The sequence below is a fragment of the Moschus berezovskii genome, chromosome 16 (assembly GCF_049115385.1).
Source record: "Moschus berezovskii isolate FMDL1 chromosome 16, NW_MosBer_1.0, whole genome shotgun sequence".
NCBI classification, from domain to species: Eukaryota; Metazoa; Chordata; class Mammalia; order Artiodactyla; family Moschidae; genus Moschus; species Moschus berezovskii.
In genome coordinates this window covers 47,818,320-47,843,024 of record NC_142475.1, presented here as the reverse complement: position 1 = coordinate 47,843,024, position 24,705 = coordinate 47,818,320, and positions in this window count along the sequence as shown.

Sequence of the window (24,705 nt, the reverse complement as noted above, 5' to 3'; positions counted from 1 at the left end):
AATTCCACTAAGTAAACTGAGAAAGCCTGTCACAAACTGATTTCAGCAATAGCTATATTTTTGTGTATCTGTCTTTTGAAAAAGCTGGAGAGGGTATCTATGTTTTACTTAGTAATATCTCAATTTCCATAATAAGTCAGTAAATTGAATTTATAGTTTATTTTGTCTTTCCTCCCATCAAATTACATGGGTAAGAAATACTGTGGTTTTATAACATAATTCTATTTCCAAAGAGAAAGAACATGCAAGTCTATAAAATAATAGTCAATAGCATTTTGTCAAACTATATTGAGCACTTACAGGGCACTGTAGGGGTGATAGAAACATTTTGTCTCATGTCCTTGTTTCAAGAAGAATGTACTTTAAAGAGAGAGAGAGATGAGTAGATTTTAGGTACTAAAAGTTTGGTTAAAACAAATAACCAAAGATCTATATTAAAAGAAGCTTTTGTCGTTGTTGTTTAGTCATTAAGTTGTGTCTGACTCTTTTGGGACCCAACGGACTGTAGCCTGACTGGTTCCTTTGTCCATGGGATTTCCCGGGCAAGAATACTGGAGTGGGGTTGCCATTTCCTTTTCCAGGGGATCTTCCTGACCCAAGGATCAAACCTGTGTCTCCGCATCTCCTGCATCACAGGGGATTCTTTACCACTGAGCCAGCATTAGTAGATCCACATAGTTTTGATTTAGACATTTTCAAAATAAGAATGTTAAAAACAAGTTACAAGCCTCAAGATCTTAGGATGTGAGTCATGATGGGTGGTGTATCCAGTGTGGACAAGTAGGTAGAGGCCAGATCATAGAGGGTCTACATTCTTTAAGCAATGAACGGCTATTTAAAGATGAATAGGAAGCAATTTTCCAGACATGGTGTTAAGAATCTGAATTTACAAACAGTAATTAGACTAGAGAGAGAGAGTTTGAGATCTTAAGGAAGCATAATTGTCAAAATGTGTAATGTGACTGGTGATATTAATAAAAGGTTTCCAGGTTTCAGGTTTGGTTGATGAGATGGATGGAATTGCCATCCCTCATAAAGAAGGCTGAGTGCTAAAGAAGTGATGCTTTTGAACTGTGGTATTAAAGAAGACTTTTTAAAGTCTCTTGGACAGCAAGGAGATCAAATTAGTCAACCCTAAAGGATATCAACCCTGAATATTCATTGGCAGAACTGATGCTGAAGATGAAGCTCCAATACTTTGGCCACCTGGTGTGAAGAGCCAACTCATTGGAAAAGACCCTGACTCTGGGAAAGATTGAGAGTAGGAGGAGAAGGCGGGCAACAGAGGATCAGATGGTTGGATGTCACCATCAACTCAATAGACATGAGTTTGAGCAAACTCCTGGAGATGGTGAAGGACAGGGAAGTCTGGAATGCTGCAGTCCACGGGGTTGCAACAGTCAGACATGGTTTAGTACTGACATGATCCACCTGACTAGTAGGATCTTAGTTCCCTAACCAGGGGTGGAACCCAGGCTCTTGGCAGTGAAGGCATACAGTCATAACCACAGGACCCTCAGGGGATTCCTTCATTTTTGGATATACAGAGTGTGAAGCAACTTGGGGGGACTTTAAGACAAAAGGTCCCGTAGGCAGTCTGGTCCTTTGGAACTTCAGGGAAGAAATCTTTGCCAGGATTAAAGATCAGATTCATTAAATAAATGAGGCTCATTAGCATATATGTTGTCATTAAAATCATGGGAGTGGATGAAATTGCACAAGGTACTGGATAAATGTTTATGGGCTTGATGAATAAATGAATAAGAGAGGGGAGATGAAAAGAGAGAACACTAAGAGGGAAAGTGAAGAGTTACAAGATAATAGGGAATTCCAGGATCACCTGTACCTACTCCATAAACTTCCCTAGAATTGTCTTGGGTCATAGAAATACTGTATATAGTTAAACAGTATAAAGAAGACTATCAGGAGAAGTAAAATGTGTGTATGGTACATTAAGTTTTATTTGATAAATGCATAATTGATTAACTGGGGATACCTAAACTAGCTATTTCAAGACTGGTGCATTTTAGCAGATTATAAATTCACATTGTTCTGCAGCTCATGAATCCACATTATCGATGAAATGTATTACTCCTTCAATTTGTTCTCAGAGAAAAGAAAAAACATAACATGAGAATTGAGAAGCATTGTTAACTGGTGGTTAAGAGCACAAGCTGTAGAGTAGCATCTTTCTGTTCATCTTTAGCCCACTAAGGACTCTATTAAGACATCTTTTGGCATTCTCTGGCCTTCCAGTGGTTAGGACTCAGTGCTCTCACTGAAGTGGCCTAGGTTCAGTCCCTAGTTGGGGAACTAAGATCCCCCAAGTGGTGAAGCCAAAAAGACATATTTTTCCTAACCAATCCCCCTCCTCTGTGAAATTTTAATACTATTAATTTACTCTATGTCTATGTGCTGTGGTAGGGTTTCCCAGGTGGTGCACTGGTAAAGAATCCATCTGCTAACGCAAGAGATGCAAGAGACTTGGGTTCAATCCCAGGGTTGGGAAAATCCCCTGGAGAAGGAAGTGGCAGCCCACTCCAGTATCCTTGCCTGGGAAATCCCATGGACAGAGGAGCTTGGTGGGCTACAGTCCATGTAGTCATAAGAGTCAGACACGACTCAGCAACTGAACAACAACAAAATGTTTATTGAGTCCTTGTAGTGTGTGAATGGCAGACAAAGGTGAATAACTCACATTCCTGAAACTACCAAGCAAACAAGAGAGAGAATTGTTGTTCAGTTGCTCAGTTGTGTCTGATTTTTTGGGCCCCATGGGCTGTAACCACCAGACTCCTCTGCCCATGGGATTATCCTGGCAAGAAAGCAGGTTGCCATTTCCTTCTCCAGGGGATCTTCCCAACCGAGGGATGGAACCCCATGTTTCCTGCATTAGCAGGCAGGTTCTTTACTGCTGAGCCACCTGGGAAGAGCCAAGGGAGAGAGGCATATACAAAAATAACACTAATACAAGGCAGATCCAGGTGGAAGAGACAACACAGATATGATCAGAGTGCCTCAGGGCAAGGAGGAGGTGACAATATATTTGACTTGAGAGAATTGGGAGGGGTGTTTTTGGAGGAGGTGGCCTTTGAGAAAGACCATATACGATTCTGAAGCCATCTGTTTTAGGTTTGGGAGGAACATTGCAGGGTTTGATAAAAACCCTTTAACTTGGTTCGAAGGGCCCTCACAGGGGCATGGTCTGGCCCCTATTTTCTCACCGGAGCCCTGTCTGAACATGCTGCTGTATTCGCTCTGGTCTAGCCATGCTAGCGTCTCTCCAGCTCTATGGTTTCCACAGAGGCTCTTTTCTCTGCCTGGAATACTGTTTCCACAGCCTGTTCACCTAGTAACTCCTAATAATCCTTCAGACCCCAGCTCATGTGCCACCTGAGGGAAAGCCTTCCCTGATCTTCATGGTGAGATCAAACCTTTCAACACAGACTCCATCCCATTCATTCATATGTTCAGTTGATCAGTGTCTGTCTGTCCCAGTGAATCAAAATCTCCATGAGAGCACTGACTGTGTGGGTTTTTCCACCTTGTATTATCTGCATGTAGCACAGATATCCAATACTTACCAGGTGCTTAATAACTAGTTGTTGGAAGAATAAATGAATTAATATAAAACAAGATAAAAACAGAGAAGTGGAAAAGCACAAGATGTTCAAAACTTGGTAAAATAATCTGGTTTTACAACAGGAGGAAAAGGGGCAGGGCACAACTTTTGAAAGAATGACATAACCCAAGGACACAACAAAAAATGATTAGAGTCAAATGGGACCAAAATGGCAGACAAGACTAGACTTTGTTTCTCAATCAGCAAGTGAAACGACACACCCAGAGGTGCCATGACAGTTCTAAGACACTGTGAAATGACCAAGGAGTGGGTGGTGGCCCAAATCCTGGAAATCTGCTCCTTCCCAAAAATAACTGGAATAATCCTCCTGCTCATTAACATATGAAATTACCCAGCCTATAAAAACCAACCACTCCAAATTTCAGGGCTGCTGCGCTTGCCCTGTGTGATGGCCCACACTCTGTCTGTGGAGTGTGCTTCTCTCTGAATCTGGATAAATCCACTTCTTACCTATCACTTTGTCTCTCACTTGATTCTTTCTGTGATGAGATATCAAGAACCTGAGCTTCATTAGGTCCTAAAACCAGGTACTGTGATTTTGGCTGTATTTGAGTTCAAGCCACATGGGTTAAAGTCCCAAGCAGGATTTTGGCTGGGTTTGAGTCCCAGCAACATGGGTTCAAGTACCAATCTGTGGCAAACAGTTTCAGCTTGACTGAAGTGTGTGTTTAGTAACTCAGTCATGTCTGATTCTTTGTGACCCGGTGGATTGTAGTCCAACAAGCTCTTCTGTCTGTGAAAATTTTCAGGCAAGAATATGGAGTGGGTTGCCATTTCCTCCTCCAGGGTATCTTCCCAACCCAGGGATCGAACCAGAGTCTCCTGGGTCTCCTGCATCACAGTTGAATTCTTTACCCACTGAGCCATTGGGGAAGTGAATCATACTCAAATTTATGCTCTGAGACCATGATGATGATAAGTTGTACAGGGTTTCTTTTTTGGGGGGGGGCATGGAATTAAATAATGTCTGTATTTCCCCAACAGATAAAAAATAATATATTGTGGATAGATTTCTCTGTTTAAAATTTTTCACTGGTACATGTTTCTTAAACAGAGTGTTTTTTCCTTCCTGCTAATAAGCAGCAAACAGCAAAATAAATAAACGTGTAACAAATAATATTAGAAGGAAAAAGTTAATCATGGTTAAATTGACAGCATGATCATTATGGGCATGTGCTGAGAGACATTGTGCTGTGCATACATTTAACAGTTATAGTTTTCATGAGTTAAGTTGTTCCAAGTTGATATGACTACCATTCTACTACAAAGATAAAGAAAGGGTTGGACAGAATCAAACATTCATAGAAAAAAATGTAAGTTCATTAAATGACCCATATAACTTGAAATAGTATACTTTTGCAACAGTTTAGATAAAACATCTGGGTGATTAGATGAATTTTTCATTTTCCACCTAACTGTGTTAGAGTTACACGCTCTTTCAGTACCTTGATATCACCATGGTATCTTTACATTTTATTGATACAGACATACACACACACTTTGCTTTTGCTACATATGAGTTATCTAAAAGCCTTTTAAGATTTTTTGTTGTTGTTCTTTTTTTTAAAATTTATTTTAATCTGAGGCTAACTACTTTACAATATTGTGGTGGTTTTTGCCATACATTCACATGAATCAGCCATGGGTGTACATGTGTTCCCCATTCCGAACCCCTCTCCCACCTTCCTCCCCATCCCATCCCTCAGGGTCATCCCAGTGCACCAGCCCTGAGCACCTTGTCTCACACATCAAACCTGGACTGGTGATCTGTTTCACATATGATAATACACATGTTTCAGTGCTATTCTCTCAGATCATCCCACCCTCGCCTTCTCCCACAGAGTCCAACAGTCTGTTCTTTACATCTGTGTCTCTTTTGTTGTCTCGCCTATAGGGTCATTGTTACCATCTTTCTAAATTCCATATATATGTGTTAATATACTGTATTGGTGTTTTTCTTTCTGACTTACTTCACTCTGTATAATAGGCTTCAGTTTCATCCACCTCATGAGAACTGATTCAAATGCATTCTTTTTAATGGCTGAGTAATATTCCATTGTGTCTATGTACCACAGCTTTCTTATCCATTCATCTGCTGATGGACATCTGGGTTGCTTCCATGTCCTGGCTATTATAAACAGTGCTGCCATGAACATTGGGTTACATGTGTCTCTTTCAATTCTGGTTTCCTCAGTGTGTATGCCCAGCAGTGGGATTGCTGGGTCATATGGCAGTTCTATTTCCAGTTTTTAAAGGAATCTCCACACTGTTCTCCATAGTGTAAAAGCCTTTTAAAATTTATAAATCACAGTTATAGGAATTCCCTAATGTTCCAGTGGTTCAGATCCTGTGCTTTCATTGCCGAAACCCTGGGTTCAATCCCTGGTTGGGGAACTAAGATCCTGCAAGTTGTGTGATGTGGCCAAATAGAAAATTTTAAAAAATAATAAAATAAAAATCACAATTACTACTGCAATGTTCTGTTTTTTCAGAGAATTTCACTGAATTTTTGTATTGTTACCAGAGTTTCAAGTTTTCCCAACTATTTTTTAACTCAAGATTTTTTGTTAAGATTAATTTGTAATTAAACCTCTCATTTGTTATAGGATTTTTTTCCCCATGGTATTTTCCTGAAGTATTAATTTTATTCTTTTTTCCTTTCTTTTATTTAATCATTAAATTATCTTATTTTATTTGTAAAATCAAGCTTTTATTTGTTAAAAACAATACATTATACTGACCTCACCAAAGCTAGACATATGTAGAGCATTTACTTAATTGAACCTTTCTGGCTTGTCTTGTTCTATATTTAAGCCTCCATTATGCAATGCTATTTACTTGATTTATTGGATTTGGCTTACATGTTTTATAAATTGTGACTGTTGGGAAAATTTTAAAGAGATTGACTTGGCCTGATTGGGGAGTTTTATACTGAGGACTCATTGCCATTGAAGTTACATTTGTTTAAAAAAAACCATCCATTTTAATAAGGACCTTGATCTGGAAGTAAATAACACAGACTTCCAGAAGCTAGGACAAAGGATTTCTAACAGTTTTTAATTTTTTTCCAATATTAGAATTTGTTTAAAATCTTCACTTAAGACTAAATGTATGTGATACCAAACACCAGGGTTAGGGGTTAGAAATTCAGTTCACTGAGATGTTTCAGAATATCTGAATAGAAGACATTATGCAGGCCCTAAATTTAAGTGGTTTTTTACACTGCCCTCTTTCCATTCAGAAATTTGGGTTCCTGCCTAAGTCCTTTTCTAAGGGCTTATATTCCTTTTCTAAGGCTACCTTTATGTAAAATAGGTAGCGTAATAGTTACCTCATTAACAAAGTTTAACAAGCTTTACTCATTAAATAATTTAATATCCTTTAATATCCTCTGATGAAAGGCACTAATTCAGTATAAAATATTGCTTTTGCTTTTACCTGTGGTTTGAATTCCTAATTAAGTGTGGATTCTATACCTAGTAGTATATGGGATGCTGTTATGTGCCAAGCATTACCCTAAGTGCTAGGGACTCAAAAGTAAGTTAAATACAGTCCCTGCCCTTTAGGAGTTCACAGATACATGATGAAATAATGGTAGCATGTACAAGGTGTTATGGTGACTTTCAAGAAGGCCAGTGTAAAGGAGGATCAGGGAAAACTGAAGAGAGGAGGTCATTCTTGAACTGACCCTTGTAGGAAGTTTGGATCTATGGCAGCAGACTGATGTGGAAGACATTCTGGGAGAGAAAACATCACAAATGGAGATGTGATGCCTCATCGTTCATTCATTCATCAAATATTTACTGAGCAAGTTCTACGTGTTGTGAATGGAAGAAAAGGCTCTGCATCAAGAAGAGCACAGTCTAATGGGATGGAAGACCCAATAAGCAGATGATGTCAATACAGCACTGTAAGTGTATTAATAGAGGGACACACAGGGTGATGTGGAGCTGGGAGGAAGGGATGCAATCCAGATTCCTCACCCAGCCTCACTGAAGCCGTCACTCTGCTTGGAGAATCCTGCTGCCCTTCCCCATGGTACAGTTTCCTCCATCCAGCCTGAGTTGACTTCATCCATTCTGAAACTGTATTTGGTTTTCAGCATTAATGTTCAGAGTGTCTGCCCTATGCTGTGTTACTCCCCAGCCCTGACTCCATCTATCCCAGTTGCTACTGGGGTCTAATATTTTGTGCTCAGGACCTCAAAATTAAGACAAGGTGTCAAGAGAGCAATCTTGTCCAAGACTCAATGGCCTAGAAGAGCCACTGAAAGGCTGACTGGTCGTGGGGCTCCTTGCCACATTATCTCATCTAGAAACTTACTGGAAATGCAACACTCTGACCCCTTCTCAGACCCTCCAATTTTAATGAGGTCCCCAGGTGATTGAACCATTTAAGCTGTTCTAAATGGATGGAAATTTATTCCCAGGGCTGAAGAGAATATTTATCAACATTCTTACGTTATCTTAGTCATTACTTGGATGTATACATAAATCCCTCAAGCAACATGTCTGAAACCTTATTTTCACTTTTGTTCTAAATTCAGTTGGAGATGAAAAGAAATAGTCATCACTCTTGTATATTCAGTTCAGTTTAGTCGCTCAGTCGTGTCCAACTCTTTGCGACCCCATGAATCACAGCACACCAGGCCTCCCTGTCCATCACCAACTCCCGGAGTTCACTCAAACGCATGTCCATTGAGTCGGTGATGCCATCTAGCCATCTCATTCTCTGTCGTCCCCGTCTCCTCCTGCCCCCAATCCCTCCCAGCATCAGAGTTTTTTCCAGTGAGTCAGCTCGTCGCATGAGGTGGCCAAAGTATTGCAGTTTCAGCTTTAGCATCAGTCCTTCCAATGAACACCCAGGATTGATCTCCTTTAGAATGGACTGGTTGGATCTCCTTGCAGTCCAAGGTACTCTCAAGAGTCTTCTCCAGCACCACAGTTCAAAAGCATCAATTCTTGGGCGATCAGCTTTCTTCACAGTCCAACTCTCACATCCATACATGACCACGGGAAAAACCATAGCCTTGACTAGACGGACCTTGGTTGGCAAAGTAATGTCTCTGCTTTTTAATATGCTATCTAGGTTGGTCATAACTTTCCTTCCAAGGAGTAAGCGTCTTTTAATTTCATGGCTGCAATCAGCATCTGCAGTGATTTAACCTTTCATAAATTTAAAGTGCTTAGTTTCCTTAGATCATAGTTAATTTGAAAAAGCCTTCCTTTGCATAAAAAGAAATTTCTTGGCTTAGGAAATTTTGCTAACTTAGTAAGCACATGCCTAATTGTGAAATGTAAGGTCAAATTTTTCCTCTAAGTAATATTTATTTTCTTGTAATACTGCTTTGTCAACAACTACTGACTTCCACTTTGCATAAAGCATCCTAGACTGTTCCTGGCCTGACATACCAAGGCTTTCTCCTTTCCCCTGAAGTCTTTGATAACCACTGTTACTAGTCACTTCTGCTGGAGAATGGTTCCTTCTTGCCCAGTGGGCGGGAATGACTTGTCTTATACATCTTCTGAGTCACCTCTATGCCTAGTGTAGTGCTACCAAGAAGATAATCAGAGATAGGATTCAATGACCCACATTTTGTCATCTTAGAGTCCCCCCAGTAAAAACCTTGAAAATTCTTTTTACTATGACTTCCCCAATATCTCAGCAGGTAAAGAATCCACCTGCATTGCAGGAGACACGGGAGACTCAGGTTCGATCCCTGGGTCGGGAAGATCCCCTGGAGTAAGAAATGGCAACCCACTCCAGTATTCTTGCCTGAAAAATCCCATGGACAGAGTCACAAAGAGTCAGACATGACTGAGTGACTAAACAGCAGAAACACAATAGTAAGTGCAAAATTTGTAGGCTTTTCACAAAGACATAAGAATATAATAGTAGGCACAATACATTGTTTTCTTTATTCTGTACCTTAAAGGGATCACTGTCTTTAGACAGCAGTGATTTTCTGCATACTTGTATACATTTCTGTAACTTCACAAGAACCTGAACACTCTGCCTCAGGCAAACCACTCTGTTCATAGCTCCTTGGATCTGTCCTACACATGCCCACTCTGTACCTTTGGTTTACAGTTTCTCCTGCCTGGAGGGCTTTGCCCTTCTCCTCTCTGTTTGTGTATATGTATGTGCTTCTTTCAAGGCTCAGTTCAAGTCTGAACACCTCCAAGAAATCCCTGTACAGTTCACCGAATTCTTGGTAATTCATCCCTCTTCTGTTTTCCCTACCTTTCTACTAGTTCAGCCCTTAGTCCTGGCTATTATCATTTTGTGAAACTATTATTTCTTCAGGGCATCCTCTGAGTGGTGGAAAGGATGATGAACTTAATCTACCTTTAGGGTCCTGGAAGCTTTTCATTTCCCACCAAAGAGTTTTCCTTTCATGGACAAGATTAAATTTCTTAAAATTAAAGATTTTGAATTATTTAACATAAACTTCACAGAACCAGGTTAATTAAAGCAAAGTTTTCATCATATTAGTCTCATATTCAAAAGTTTTCCTTAGCTTTTCATTTCCAAAAACTCCAAAGGCCAAAGACAGGCCTGGCACTGATGGTCATCACATTTGATAGTTTCTGAGGACTTCCCTGGTGGTCCAGTGGTTAAAGCTCTGTGTTTCCAATGAAGGGGGTATGAATTTGATCCCTGGTCTGGGAAACTAAGATTCCCACATGCTCTGTGGCCAAAAAAGTAAATAAATAATCTTCAAGATAATTTTTTTCTAAAAAAAGTAATTTCTGGTGTCACCATTCACTAATTCAGCATTCACATATTCCTGCTCCAGTTGATAATCTTTTCCTGCTTTCTAAATGTAAAATGGAGATATATTGCCTTTGCTTTTCCCTTTGTCAATAATGCTTTCCCTGTAACCCTCTGCTATGCAAATCTTCATTATTTTAAGATTCAGCTCAAGCTTTGGCCTCTTGGAAGTCTATTGCCTATAAGACCTTTTTGTGCTACTTATTTGGGACTTCACCAGTGGTTCAATGGTAAAGAATCTGCCTGCAATGCAGGAGACATGGGTTCCATCACTGAGTCATGAAGGTCCCCTGGAGAAGGGAATGCAACCCATTCTAGTATTCTCTGCAACTGAGCATGCATGTACCCATGTCCTACTTATTCAGTGTCCTGTATAACAAGATTGTAAATTCCTGGAGACAGAATCTATCTTACTATTCCTTTTCTAGACTTGGAGCCTCTTGAGGACAGGATTCTAGTCATCTGTGAATTTCCAACACCTGGTGCAATTCCTGGTAAACAGTAGGTACTTAAATGTTTTAAATGAATGAATGAATGAACTCCTCTAAAGGGATACAATGGGCTTCCTTGGTGGCTCAGATGGTAAAGAATCCACCTGCAATGCGGGAGACCTGGGTTAGATCCCTGGGTCGGGAAGACCCCATGGAGGAAGGCATGGTTACCCACTCCAATATTCTTGCCTGGAGAATCCCCATGGACAGAGGAGCCTGGTGGGCTATAGGCCATGGGGTCCCAAAAAGTTGGACACAGCTGAATAACTCAGCAGAGCAGAGAGACAGGGATACAAGATTCAATATGTGTTCTTCTTTCAGTAGCCTTACATTGAAAGCAGGAGGAAATGCTACAAAAGTGTATCCTACAGTCTGAGACTGGGGGAGAGGGGTCTTTGTTGTCAGGTAGCCACCCTGGCTCCAGGGGATCTTTATACTCTGGGTCATTTTTAGCACCACCATGGTGTGTTGAGCAATTGTTCCAATTCAAGATCCTTGGGGGAAGAGAAGGTAGCTCTGCTATTCTGCCTTTCTCCCTGGCATAGTGCCTGGCAGAGTATTAATACTGTAGTGCATACTTCATAAATATTCGAATTAAGGGTAAATATTTAATTATTAGCAAATGGTCATTCAAGTTGCTCTGAAGTGAGCATGCAGTCCTGCATTTCTGCCCATGTCCCATCTTGATATGCGTAGTATCATCTTTTTATCTCTAAAAAATAATATACATCTTGACTTTGGTGGTGGACACACCAACTTTAATGTGGTAAAATGTCATGGAACTAAGTATACAGACACACAGACTCTCACACACACACACACACACACACACACACACAGAGCAATTTTCTTTCTTGGACATTTATCCCAGATAAATGAGAACCTCCATTCACACAAAAATCTGTCTACAAATGTTTATAAGAGTTTTATTTCTAATATTCCCCAAGAGGAAACACTCCAAATGTCCTTCAGTGGGTGTATAATTCAATAAACCATTGAATCGCTGTATCTCTGTACCATGGAATATCACTCCAGTAAGACAAAGGAGCAAACTGTTGACATACAACAACTTGGATGGATTTCAAAGGAACTATGCTCAGTGAAAAAACCCATCTCAAAAGTTCACTTACTATAGGATTCCATTTATATAACATTCTTGAAATGACAAAATTATAGAGATGGAGAATAGATTAGTGGTTACCAGGGGTTAGAGAGTGGAGTAGGTGGGGATGGGCTGGGGCTATGCAACGGTAGCATGAGGCATCTTTGTGATGAAACTATGCCATGTCTCAACTGGTGGTGGTCACACAAACCTACAGATGTGATAAAATTGCCTGGAACTAAGTACACAGACATACACACACAAACAAGTACATGTAAAACTAAATAAGATTGCTGGAGTGCGTCAATGTTAATTTCCTAGTTGTGACAATGTTGTATAATTATGTAAGAAGTCACCATGGAATGAAACTTGGCAATGGGTATGTGGACTCTCTCTGTGTTATTTCTTATAGCTCTGTGAGAATTTACAATTCTCTTGAAATAAAATAATCTTTAAGAAAAAAACCATAGCAATTTCTCTGAACCTGGGGCTGTTTTCAGAATTAATAAGACAAAATATACAGTGCAGATCTTTGAAAAGCCTTCTTTATGTGTGTAGATCATTAATATTTTTAATTCTGAAAGGGTACCTCATTATTAGGTTTTACAATTCAAAATTACACCGAACTGATGTACCTAACCCTAATTCTACCTTTTCCATTTGGAGTTTAAAGTTTTATTAATCTTTTTCCCTTATTAATGTCCACTCGTTTTGCTAACAACTTCAGTAAATGTTTCTACTACTTAAACGATTTTGTGTGAGACGGTGAATGCTGTATTATGTATGGGTGCTCTCTATAAATACTGTTTAAAATTAGATGGCAAAGACTTTTAATTCACATCCTGCCAACTGTTTCACCACATTTTTTTCCCTTGCCTGTTTGCCTGCTATGTTATCCTCTATAATGAGTGAGTTACAGTAATTGTAGCTGGAAAAATCATCATGCAAGAGGGAAAAAAAAGCTCAAAACCTGCCTTATTTTTAAATCAGTAAAGCTTCTGTCATTTTTTGGCTGAGTTACAGCTTCACAGCAAAGTCAAAGAACCAGTAGAGTAAATGCCACGTGGGGAAAGGCTCCGTTGAAGCATAAATTAACTGTATTTCATTTTCCCTTAATAAAGAATTTCAGTTTTTCCACAGTTAACTGTATAATCAATTTGCTCCCCTGCTGGTTTGCTAACTTGCTGTTGGCTTTACTTCAATAATATTGAGCCCAGCCTGGAATGAGAGAAGGAAGAGGAACTGATTTCCCTGAGAATATGCCTCAGTGATAGAACATAGATTTTTCCTTCTGGAATTCTGGTGGGTCTTTTATCCTTAAAAAGCCTGAATGTATTGCCCCCAAACACCAGACCCCTCTGGTCACCTGACTCTCTATTAGAATATCTGGTATATTCATAGAGCTTCTTTAATTACCCTTTGGTAATAGGATGATATTACAGTTTTAAATCCTTTTCAGTTTTCTGCCACTGTGGGCTTTCTAAGTCCCTAAATGTCCCTGGAAGACTTTTTGTTTTATTATTAAAAAAAAAAAATCATTTAACCATGCAAGAACTGAGAGTTCTAAGTAAGAAAGTATTTCAAGTCAAGTTGCTTCCATGAGTAATGAAACGTAACTTTATATCAACTGCTGCTGTACGATCAGCACTTGAATTGTAAAATTATCCTACTGGAAGGGCTGAGAGAGCACAGAAAAAATATATTCTATCCTAACTGCTGATTTGGTTCTTCCTGCCCTTCCCATGCCTAGAAATTATACCCTATACTATGGGTTTGTTCACTAACTCACTTGTAATTCCACATTTTTTCCCCCAGCTCTCTGGATTACAAGACACAAGTTAAACATACAAGATAAACAAATATTATCTTTAGTCACAGAATCACCAGACAAAAAGCTCTTTAGAGCAAGTCATCTCCACCCTCCGCAGGGCTATGTCTGCTCCTCATTCCTAAAGCAGATCTTCAATTTGAGGACAGTACTGTGTAGAACGAGGGAAGATATACACCAACATCAAACCACCAACCTCTCCTCTATCAGTTTAATTTGTCCCCAGATATCTTCACAGTCACATTAACTCCTAAGGTGCCATAGAGACAGCTGTGGAAGAGTGTAAGGTTACAAAGACTTCCTAGTACTCTTGGTTGAGAAAAGCACAAAGAACCTCTCAGTTCTCAACTTTGATTATGTCCTTTATTATCCTTCATTATAGATTTTACTGTGTAGCGTTGAACTATATTTCTCATGGTTCTGATTCCTGGCTCCTCATTACATAATAGCTTGGGATGAGGTTTCACTTTTGTCCTCTTCCCCAAATCTATTTTAAATCTCAATGATTTTTTTTTTCCTCTTCTGATTTTCCCCAGAGAGTCCCCAGGAAATATTCTAATTAATTGAACTAGTTTTCTCTATTTCACTCAGTTTTTCCATTTGACGAAAGGGTCAATTTAAAGTGACTTTTTTTCCTGAAAGAAATAGTTCTTTTTCTGCAAGTTATGTGAGAATGAGTAAAAAGAAGTTAAAGGATAAGAAAATATGACATTTAATATGAACTTTGCCTCTTTGGAATGTCTAAGGTTTGATATACTATCAAACCCTAAACTATGCCTAAAAGGCAAGAAAGCATTCATTACAGTCCTGTCGTCAGAACATAAATCTGAGGCTGCTGAGCCATGCTAGGCTTCCTGAAATTTTTTCAGTGAAATGACCAAATCAAAATTTGAGTTTAATTGGCTTGAAATCAGGGCAAAAGTTGAAATTCAAACATACTAGAGTCATGACAATTCATCTTTGTTTTACAGAATCCACTGGAAAATTAATATGAAGATAATTATGATTAAACTTCTCTTTGGCAATCTTTGAGAATTTCTTTTTTAAGTAAAACTGTAATTGAGAATGGCATATTTTTTTGAAAAAAGAAACTTAACACATTGTCACTGAAGCAGGATGTTCTAGTGAAAGCTGCCCCTGCCGTGTCTCAGCATCTAGGTATGGTCAGTCTCGTCAAGGCTCAGAACTGCTGAACTGGGCCAAAAAGTACTTTGAAGACAGTTGTTTGACTGCTTTGGGACAAGCCATGACAAGTCTAGGCAATAATTTGAAGGAAACTTCCAAAACGATTATGTTCCAAGCTCCCAGTTTAGAAAGTGGTAGGAATAGCGTCCAGTCAAATAATGGTGGCCACACCCACTGTGCCCAGTCAGATAACTGTCCAAGAGCTTCATGGTGTGACTCACTTTAAATCCACAGAAAAGATGGTCTGGAAATGTTTTCTTTGGGACTGAAGTTTTTTATCTTCTAATCCCTTCTCAAGAGTAAATCTAAATTCCCACTTTCCTTATTTTTTTTTTTTTTTAGCATTTGCTGAGACAGTCACCATTACTTTGGCCTTTGGTCTGTGAATTCGGTATTATTGATCCTTAACCATCTTTCATATTCTTATTCTCATCTAATTTCTTGGTAAAGAGACTCTGCACGGGCATATTTGTTATCTCTGATAGGTATTTTTCTTCAAGTCTGCTGCTGCTGCTGTGCTGCTGCTAAGTCACTTCAGTCGTATCCGACTCTGTGTGACCCCATAGACAGCAGCCCACCAGGCTCCCCCGTCCCTGGGATTCTCCAGGCAAGAACACTGGAGTGGGTTGCCATTTCCTTCTCCAATGTGTGAAACTGAAAAGTGAAAGTGAAGTCGCTCAGTCGTGTCTGACTCGCAGCGACCCCATGGACTGCAGCCTACCAGGCTCCTCCATCCATGGGATTTTCTAGGCAAGAGTACTGGAGTGGCTTGCCATTGCCTTCTCCGAGTTTATAGAGGCTATTACACAAAGGGATAAAATGGAGGCTAATGCTCTGTCATTTTCTTTCTTCTGGCCCTTAAGAAAATGAGAGGGCTGAAGAAATCATTTATGGAAGCAAAAGAAAGCTTTATTGGTCTTTATAGGGCAGGCAAGGAGATCCAACCAGTCCATTCTAAAGGAGATCAATCCTGGATGTTCATTGGAGGGACTGATGCTAAAGCTTAAACTGCAATACTTTGGCCACCTCATGCGACGAGTTGACTCACTGGAAAAGACTCTGATGCTGGGAAAGGTTGGGGGCGGGAGGAGAAGGGAATGACCGAGAATGAGATGGCTGGATGGCGTCACCGATTCTGTGGACATGAGTTTGAGTGTACTCCGGGAGTTGGTGATGGACAGGGAGGCCTGGCGTGCTGTGATTCATGGGGTCGCGGAGAGTCGGACACGACTGAGCGACTGAACTGAACTGAACTGAACTGATAGGGCAGGCAATAATATCTTGAAGATGTGAATATCTTGATGTAAGAAAGCCAATAGTCTAAAAGGAATGTCTTAAAGGGAAGAAATTCCTCTCTCTTCAGCATGACCATGAGGAACACACACACACACACACACACACATCACAACAGAAGTTCAAAGTGAACAAAGTGAAGGCAAAATTGAAAGAAGACTAAAGTTAAAATTCAGTGTACAATACCCTAGTTTTTTTTTTTGTCCTGTGATCAGAAGCATTCAGTGTAACAATTGGACAAGACAGAAATCAGAATACTAGCTAAGAAAGAAATTGCAAGAAAATGTATAAGAAATTTTTGAAATGAGAGGCAAACTATCTCTTTCTCTTTTTCCTTTGGCATTAAACTCACCCCGTCTCTCTCTCTCACACATATACACACATAACTTATAAAACTTAGAAAAAAAAGTTTCTTGTTTCCACCTGTACAAGCTTTTGAGAGTGTACAGAAAGTGATGGTCTCAACTGCTGTTGTGACACAATAAAGAAAATTTATCAGACAATGTTACCTGGCATTTTTAAGTTAAAAATGGATTTCTCAAATGAGTCAACTTACAAATGAAGAGCAAACTGAAAATTTATCAGTGCCATGGCCTTAATAAAAAATCTCACCTCTGCCCAAATAATTGTTAGGGGAAACAAGATGAAACCGAAGCATCTGCTCCCCGTTTATTCATTTATTAATTATTTAAAAAATATTTGTTACACAACTCCTAAAACTTTGGGTAGTGTGAGGGACTGTATCAGATAGGGTCTCAAAAGTAAACAGATGGCACATTCAAATTAGGATCATTCAAAGGGACTTTATTTATAGAAGGGATTCATTGCAAAGGTTTGGATAAGGAGAGACTATGCAGGAACCCAAGGCCAGTATCAATACCATTGTCACCACCCCTGGGTTTTGAAGGGAGCAGGAGAGGAAAGAGCCAGAGATAGAGTAGTGAGGAGCAGAGGACTCACAGGAAAGAGGCCCAGGGACCCGACATCCTGCTGTCACTGGCCCACCACCCTCTGATCTCCATCAGGGGCTCCCCACCCCCTGAACCTAGAGGGCTCAGCTCTTGTGGACAGAACCCATACCTGCCAGCCCCTGCGAGGCAGGGCAGAGAGAAAAAGGAGATCCAGAAGGGAAGATTCAGACAAGTAAGAAAGCTCCGGTCCTCAAAGAGTTTACTTTCCTTTTAAAAAGTGGGTGTGTTCACATGTAACAGGAAGAGCCTTGAGAGCTATTAAGCAAGGACAAACCAAGGGTGAATGTCTCATTGGGGCAATAGGGCAATAGAAACCACTGTGAGCCTATATGCTCTGACTGGTTGGTATGCTTCTTCAGTAGTAGCATTTTAAAAGCTGAAACTCCAATACTTTGGCCACCTCATGTGAAGAGTTGACTCACTGGAAAAGACTGATGCTGAGAGGGATTGAGGGCAGGGGGAGAAGGGGACGACAGAGAATGAGATGGCTGGATGGCATCACCGACTCGATGGACATGCGTTTGAGTAAATTCCGGGAGTTGGTGATGGACAGGGAGGCCTGGCGTGCTATGAGTCGGACACGACTGAGTAACTGAACTGAACTGAATGGAATAGCATCCCAAGCAGGATTGTAGAATGATGCACATCTTTCTCATTTCTGGGTTTGCCTGGTGGCTCAGAGGTTAAAGCGTCTGCCTCCAATGCGGGAGACCCGGGTTCGATCCCTGGGTTGGGAAGATCCCTAGAGAAGGAAATGGCAACCCACTCCAGTACTCTTGTCTGGAGAATCCCACGGATGGAGGAGCCTGGTAGGCTACAGTCCACAGGGTTGCAAAGAGTCAGACACAACTGAGCGACTTCACTTTCACTTTTCTCATTTCTAGAGACCTTTCTTCTTACAGGATGATAATATAAGAAGTTTGGGAAAGGGAGTACAATTTTATTATGTGAAATATATATCCTATTTGCAATCCTTCCTCTTACTATAGAAGCATGAGGTTGCCCTGTGATTCTGGACTTCACAGCATGTCTTATACATACACTGCATCCCCTGGTAATTCATATCCTCTTTAAAATAAAATTTCTCTTGCTTTCAGTACTACCTGTCCTTCAAGGCTGAAACTCCACTTAGTTCTCCAACACTAATTTATTCCTCTTCTTCTTTGACACCAGAGCACCTAAATCCTTACTTTATTAATTCTGAAAACTTTGACATTAAGTTGCTTAAAGACTTATGAATTTTTAAATATTTCTTTTATATTCTTTTTCATAGTCTCTAGCCCTCTGCATAGTACAGGAAGGGTACTGAGTTTGATTATTTATATCTGATTATCTGGATAGATAAACTGTCCCATTGAAGCTAACGTAACATTTATTCTTCAACCTGCTGGATCAAGATCCTCCACATGTGGATCAATTATATGCCCTGCTTTGCTGGAATAGTGTCAGTTTATGCCTACACTGGGTCTTCCCAGGTGGTTCAGTGGTAAAGAATCTGCCTGCCAATGCAAGAGATGCAGGTTCAATGCCTGGATGGGGAAGATCCCCTGGAGGAGGAAATGGCAACCCACTCCAGTATTCTTGCCTGGGAAACCCCATAGACAGAGGAGACTGGTAGGCTACAGTCCAAGGGGTCGTTAAAGAGTCCAACATAACTGAGAGACTAAACAACAACATGCCTATATTATCTGAGTAAGTATTAATAGCTCTCTCTCATTTGTCAATATATCCTGAAGAAAATATTTGCAATTCATGTATCAGGTAAGAGTTTGGTATTCTGTAATATATAAAGAACTCTATTTAAGTTGAAGTATAGTTAATTTACAATGTTGTGTTAATTTCAGATATACAACAAAGTAATTCAGTTTTAGATTTTTTGATTCCTCCCTGTTATAGGTTATTACAAGGTATTGAATATAGTTCCCTGTGCTATACAGTAGGATTATTGTTTATCTATTTTATGTAGTGTGTATCTATTAATCCCAAACTCCTAATTTATCCTTCCCACCTCCTGTATAAAGAACTCTTACAACTCAAAAATGAAAAGACAAAGAACTCTATTTAAAAATGGGAAAAGGCAGAATAATGGAAATAAAAGCAAACATAAACAATGGGGATTTACTTAAACACAAAAGCTTTTGCACAGCAAAGGAAACAATAAACAAAACAACGACAACCCACAGATTGGGAGAAAATATTTGCAAATGATGTGACCGATAAGGGATTAATTTCCAAAATTTACTAACAGCTTATGATGCTTAATAGCATTAGAACAAACAACCCACTCATAAAATAGGCAGAAGACCTGAACAGACATTTCTCAAAGAGGACATACAGATGTCCAATAGGCACATGAGAAATGCAAATCAAAACTACAATAAGATACCACCTCATACCAGTCAGAATGGCCATCATCAAAAAATCCACAAACAACAAACGCTGGAGAGGGTGTTAAGAGAAAGGAACCCTCTTACACAGTTGATGGGAGTGGAAATTGGTGCAGTCTCTATGGAGAACAGTGTGGAGGAATGGTATATTCAGTTCAGTTCAGTTCAGTCGCTCAGTCGTGTCTGACTCTTTGCGTCCCCATGAATCATAGCACGCCAGGCCTCCCTGTCCATCACCAACTCCCGGAGTTCACTCAAATTCACCTCCATTGAGTCGGTGATGTCATCCAGCCATCTCATTCTTTGTCGTCCCCTTCTCCTCCTGCCCCCAATCCCTCCCAGCATCAGAGTCTTTTCCAGTGAGTCAACTCGTCGCATGAGGTGGCCAAAGTATTGCAGTTTCAGCTTTAGCATCAGTCCTTCCAATGAACACCCAGGACTGATCTCCCTTAGAATGGACTGGTTGGATCTCCTTGCAGTCCAAGGGACTCTCAAGAGTCTTCTCCAACACCACAGTTCAAAAGCATCAATTCTTCGACGATCAGCTTTCTTCACAGTCCAACTCTCACATCCCTACATGACCACGGGAAAAACTGTAGCCTTGACTAGACAGACCTTTACTCAGTCATTGAAAAGAATGAAATAATGCCATCATGGGTGGACGGAGAGAATGTCATACTGAGTGGTAAGTCAGATAGAGAAGGAAAAATATTTTACAACATCCCTTATATGTGGAATCTAAAAAGAAATGATACAAATGAACTTACTTATAAAACAGAAAGACACTCACAGAAAACAATCTTAGGTTGCCAGGGGAAGGGATAGTTACGGACTTTGAGAAGGTCATGTACACACTGTTATATTTTAAATGGATAACCAACAAAGACCTATTTTATAGCACGTGGAACTCTGCTCAACGTTATGTGGCAGACTGGGTGGGAGGGGGACTTGGGGGAGAATGCACGTGTGTGTGTGAAAGTCCCTCAGTCGGGTCCAGCTCTTTGCGACCCCATGGATTGTAGCCTGCCAGGCTCCTCTGTCCATGGAATTCTTCAGGCAAGAATACTGGAGTGGGTAGCCATTCCCTTCTCCAGGGGATCTTCCCAACCCAGAGATCAAACCCAGGTTTCCTGCACTGCAGGCAGATTCTTTACCATTCACCTGAAACTACCACAACATTGTTAATCAGTTATACTCCAATATAAAATAAAGAGTTTAAAGTTTGGGGAAAAATATGTCTAAAGTCTTAAAAAATAAATAAATAAAAATAGGCAAAGGACTTAAACAGATTTTTCTCCAAAGAAGATATATAAATAGCCAATAAGCACATGAAAAGGGACTCAGCCTCACTAATCATTCAGGAAATGCAAATCAAATCACAGTGAGATACCATAGCTATAATAAAAAAGAGAAAAATAGCAAGTGTTGGTGAGGATGTGGAGAAATCAGTACCCTCATAAATGGCTGGCAGGAATGTAAAATGTGCTGCCACTATGGAAAACAGTATGCTAGTTTCTCAAAAAGTTAAACAAGAATTCTCATATGACCCAATAATTTCATTTCTAGGTGTATACACAAGAAAAGTGAAGAGGTATCCACACAAAAACTTGTACATGGGTGTTCATAGCTGCATTATTAGTAATAACTGAAAGGTATAAATAACACAAATATTCATCAGCTGATGAATGGCTAGACAAATATGGTATAAACATACAAAGGAATATCATTCACCCATGAAAAGGAATGAATTATTGATTTATGCTACAACAGAGATGAACCTTGAAAATATTATGCTCAGTAAGAGAAACCAGATAACAAAAGTCAAATATTACATGATTCCATTTATATGAAATGTCCGGAATAGGCAAATCCATAGTAAACTAGGTCGCTAGGGCCCAAGGGAAAGAAGACCATGGAGTCACTGCTCAGTGCTAATGGGGTCCTTTAGGGGTGATGAAAATGGTCTAGAACCATACAGAGTTGTACAATACTGAATAAACTAAAAACCACTGTTGTACACTTTAGAATGGTGAATTGTATACTATGTGAATTAAATCTCAATTTCAAAAACTGCAAAAAAATCTGTAACAGAACAAAATCGCAATGTGTCCTGGTTTGAACTATTAATTATACTATAATTCTATCTCATACAGCAATTATTAGGGAGTAATTGAAAAAAGTAAAGATGACAGAGGTTGCAAGGAGCTGGGAGCTGAAAGATCGAAGAAAGATATTTTTCTAAGACCCAGTTCTCTAAGAGATAGACAGTTAACATTATAGGAAGAAAGCTTTGGTCCTGTGTTTTCAACCTGATATTATTCAGGAGTAAGGCCAGACTGAAATTCCAAAGGTTCTCTGGAAGAGTCAAGGTTAATACTCCTTAGTACAGAAGTTCCCCTACCTGTCAAATTTTAACTTAGAACTTTCAAAAAAAGGAGCAAAACTAGAGGCCTACATGTCACTCACTCAGTTGAATCTGACTCTTTGCGACCCCATGGACTGTAGTCCTCCAGGCTCCTCTGTGCATAGAATTCTCCAGGCAGAAACCTGGAGTAAGGAGCCATTCCCTTCTCCAGGGGATCTTTCTGACCCAGGGATCAAACTGGCATTGAAGGCAGATTCTTTACCATATGATCCACAAGGGAAGTGTATAGGAGGCCTACAGGCCTAACGTTAACTCAGCAGAGACAGGAGCTTAAGGACTGCAGGTCATGGCCCAAGTGCTGCTGCTGAAATTTTGTTCAGGATCTCACTATCACCTAAGTGTTCATGGCACATTGCAATGAGCCCAAATCCAGTGTCAGTGGCAGGTAGAGAGCTAGGAAAATCCTAGAGCTGCTAAAGGGATCCCTTAGGCTCTTGATGACTCATCAAGTAAAGGAGTTGTCTCCTTCTCTGCATGTGTGGTGGAGATGAAACAAACTCATTTTGCACAAAGATGACTGATATGATATATATTAGTCTGGCTCTAAAGCTCAAAAATGAACTCACACTCCTTAAGAGAAATGTATTTGAGATCTACACATTTATAAACCTGGGCTGTTTGGAAGTAGAAAGGTATACTGAAGTTATGCCCTGCCTTTGTTTTCTTTTTACTTTTTCAGTTCAGTTCAGTTGCTCAGTTGTGTCCAACTCTTTGTGACCCCATGGACTGTAGCATCCCAGGCTTCCCTGTTCATCACTAACTCCCGGAGCTTGCTCAAACTCATGTCCATTGAGTCGGCAATGCCATCCAACCATCTCATCCTCTGTCGTCCCCTTCTCTTCCTGCCTTCAATCTTTCCCAGCATCAGGGTCTTTTCCAATGAGTCAGTTCTTCACATCAGGTGGCCAAAGTATTGGAGTTTCAACTTCAGTATCAGTCCTTCTAGTGGATATTCAGGACTGATTTCCTTTAGGATGGACTTGTTTGATTATGGCTGTGCTGGGTCTTTGATCCTGTACACGGGCTTTCTCCAGTTGAGACAAGCGGGGGCTACTCTTTAGTTGCAGTGTGAGGGCTTCTTAATGGTGATGGCTTCTCTCGCTGTGGAGCACGGGTTCTAGAGCACAGACTCAACAGTTGTGGCTTAGTTGCTCCAAGGCATGTGGAATCTTCCCAGACCAGAGATTGAAGCCATGTCTCCTGCATTGGCAGGTGGATTCTTTACCACTGAGCCACCAGGGAAGCCCCTGCCTATGTTTTAAATCAGGTGTTGGGTGAGATGTTTCCTTATTAGATAAAATCCCCTGAGCTGTCAACAAGGCCCTCAGATGAGCATCAACCCTGCCTCAATTTGCCACACCATCTTCTTGTCCTTCCTTTTATTTCTTTCTTCCTTCCTTTTATTGAAGATTTTCTCTAGACTTAGCAATACAAAGTACACATAAAAGCAAATCCTGGATATTTTCCCTCAGAGACTTTATCATCAAGTTAAAAAGACAAATAGAAATACACAAAAAATGCTAGATAATCTTATGCTTTAAACAACCTATAAGCATGTTATACAGTAATAAATGATCAAATTTGAAATGAGCAATATAGGAATATATACTATGGGTTTAGGAGGAAGATCACCATGGGATGAAAAAGATTGAGCTTCACTTAAGGGAACTTTCATTTTGAAGAACTGAAGAATTTTCTACTGACAAGTGAAATATGTTGCCTATTGACTAGGATTTTAAAATAGTTTTGTTTTACATAATTGTAATCAGATTTTATGTGTACTGTAAAATTCTAATACAATCTCCCTTCCTAGGTCCAAACTGGATAGCCTCTTAGCATTTGTGGTAACAGGATTTGACCTATAATACATTGTGTTTATATAATACCCTATATTTAGCATCAAATGGAAAAGTTTTCCAATAATGAGGTTTTGGAACACAGTCAAGTTTTAGGCATCAAGTCACGCTCATGACAGCTCAGCAGCTCTGAACTGTTCTTGAGAAGAAAGTGAGTGACAGGATGTAAAAGTAGCAATCGTGGCGAGAACGGAGCTGTTCCCTTCATCAGAACTCGACTTTAAACTTTCCTTATAATGGACTGCTTGGATGTTTGACCTTTCTCTGGGGAAACTGTCCTTCATCCTCCCACCCTCTCACTCCTAAAGACCTTTCATTTTATCTCAGAGTAGTACTAGACCATCAGCTAAATTATCTTAGAACATTGGCAGTCTCCAATTTTTAGTTTGACAATTACTTCACTTAACCATATATATATATATTTTTCCCTTTCTGAAAAATCTTCCCAATACACAACATAACAAAACAAACTGACCGAAAACACCACCCTCACTGCCAATTGCAAACATAAATCCCCCAAATAACAATAACAACAAAATTCCCCCACTGACCTCAGTTTGAAAAGATTTTGGGGACCTGGCTTCGTAAACCCTCCATATTGAGAACGTTCTGGCACAGAGAGGAGAAATTTGCCTGTTTTAGGTGTGGATTTTAGAAACAGAATTTTCCATACTGGATTAGATCATTTTTCCATCAAGTCCAATATCCGGCTTAGCTGACATGAAGTTAATGATGGTGAAATGCTTTGAA